The 1,750-nt window shown below is 49.3% G+C and overlaps 1 protein-coding gene across 9 annotated transcripts in view; it reads right to left on the bottom strand.

Annotated features, from left to right (window-relative positions):
• Nucleotides 1-445, bottom strand: part of PIKFYVE (phosphoinositide kinase, FYVE-type zinc finger containing) — a 119,933-nt gene extending 119,488 nt beyond the window's left edge. For all 9 annotated transcript variants that reach the window (XR_006104034.1, XM_042467765.1, XM_042467797.1 and 6 more), the window contains exon 1: nucleotides 313-445. The gene's annotated coding sequence lies outside the window, so the exon portion shown is untranslated. The remainder of the gene's footprint in view (nucleotides 1-312) is intronic.
• Between the last annotated feature and the right edge of the window lie 1,305 nt (nucleotides 446-1,750).

Here is a 1,750-nt window from a genome sequence, read left to right as displayed (position 1 = left end):
CTCCTCCTCCTCCTTCTCCCTCCCAAGAGCCAGAGATAGGGCCATGAGTTCAAATCCCACCACCATCCATTCTAACCCCATTCTGCCATGCAGGAACTCACAGTCAAAGCACCCCTCCTTGTTGTTGTTCTCCTCCTCCTTCTTCTCCCTCCCAAGAGCCAGACCTAGGGCCATGAGTTCAAATCCCACCACCATCCAGTCCAACCCCATTCAGCCATGCAGGAACTCACATTCAAAGCACCCCTTTTTGTTATTCTTCTCCTTCCTCTTCTCCCTCCCAGGAGCCAGAGGTGGGCTTTCCCCCCTTCTTACCAGCCCTAGAGGTCCCTCCTTCTCCTTGAAGCCCATGCAGCAGGGAGCCTAGAGAAACCAGGATGCAAGAGCAGCAGAAGCACCTGACTCGGCTTGGAGGCGCTTCCTGCTGCCTATGCTCCTGGAAGGGAGGAGGATGGAAGGAGCCACTGCGCAGCCGCAGCTCCTCCTCAGGAGAGGCAGTCGATGCCGGAGAAACAGAGCCACTCCGGGGAGCTTGTCTCCGCCATTAGCTGTCAGCGTACCCAGGCAGCAACGGACGAGCTCCGAGGACATCGATCGGACTCAGTCTTGTTTCTTTTTTTCAATGGAGGTCCAAGACACACTCTCTGCAGGAATAAGCCAGTTTGATTCTTAACTCAGCAATGGCTCCTTTTCATCCTGGAAAGAAGTGATCATTGGGGTCCCACAGGGCTCTGTCCTGGGCCCAGTGATGTTCAGCATCTTTATCAATGACTTGGATAAAATTGGGGGAATACTTATCAAATTTGCAGATGACACCAAATTAGGGGGAATAGCTAATACTCCAGAGGACAGGATCAAGATTCAAAATGACCTGAATAGACTAGAAAGCTGGGCCAAAGCTAACAAAATGAAATTAAACACGGAGAAATGTACTGCACTTAGGGAGGAAAAATGAAATGCAGAGATATAGGATGGGGGACACCTCTCTGAATGAAACTACGTGTGAAAGGGATCTAGGAGTCCAAGTAGACCACAAGTTGAACATGAGTGAACAGTGCGATGCGGCAGCTAAAAAGGCTAATGTGATTTTAGGCTGCATCAATAAAAGTATAGTGTCTAGATCAAGGGAAGTAATAGTCCCACTCTATTCTGCTTTGGTCAGGCCATATCTAGAATACTGTGTCCAGTTCTGGGCACCACAATTCAAAAAGGACATTGAGAAACTGGAATGTGTCCAAAAGAGGGCGACCAAAATGGTGAAGGGTCTGGAAACCTTGCCCTATGAGGAACGCCTTAGGGAGCTGGGTATGTTTAGCCTGGAGAAAAGAAGGTTAAAGGGTGATATGATAGCTCTGTTTAAATACTTGAAGGGATGTCATATTGAGGAGGGGGTGAGCTTGCTTTCTGTTGCTCCAGAGAATAGGACTCGGAGCAATGGATGCAAGCTCCAGGAAAAGAGATTCCACCTCAACATTAAGAGGAACTTCCTGACAGTAAGGGCTGTTCGTGGAACACACTTCCTCAGAGTGTAGTGGAGTCTCCCTCCTTGGAGGTCTTTTAAGTAGAGGCTAGATGGCCATCTGTTGGGGATGCTTTGACAGAGAGTTCCTGCATGGCAGGGAGTTGCACTGGATGGCCCTTGCGGTCTCTTCCAACTCTATGATTCTACAAATCCCCAGGATTCCACAGCAAAAGCAGTGTTCATTCTGCAGTGTGGCAGCAACCCCGAGACCAATTCTCAATGAAGTGGTAC

Source organism: Sceloporus undulatus, chromosome 1 (genome assembly GCF_019175285.1).
Source record: "Sceloporus undulatus isolate JIND9_A2432 ecotype Alabama chromosome 1, SceUnd_v1.1, whole genome shotgun sequence".
In the NCBI taxonomy this organism is placed as follows: domain Eukaryota; kingdom Metazoa; phylum Chordata; class Lepidosauria; order Squamata; family Phrynosomatidae; genus Sceloporus; species Sceloporus undulatus.
The sequence above is the reverse complement of the archived record's forward strand: the minus strand, read 5'-3'. Positions and strand labels throughout refer to the sequence as shown.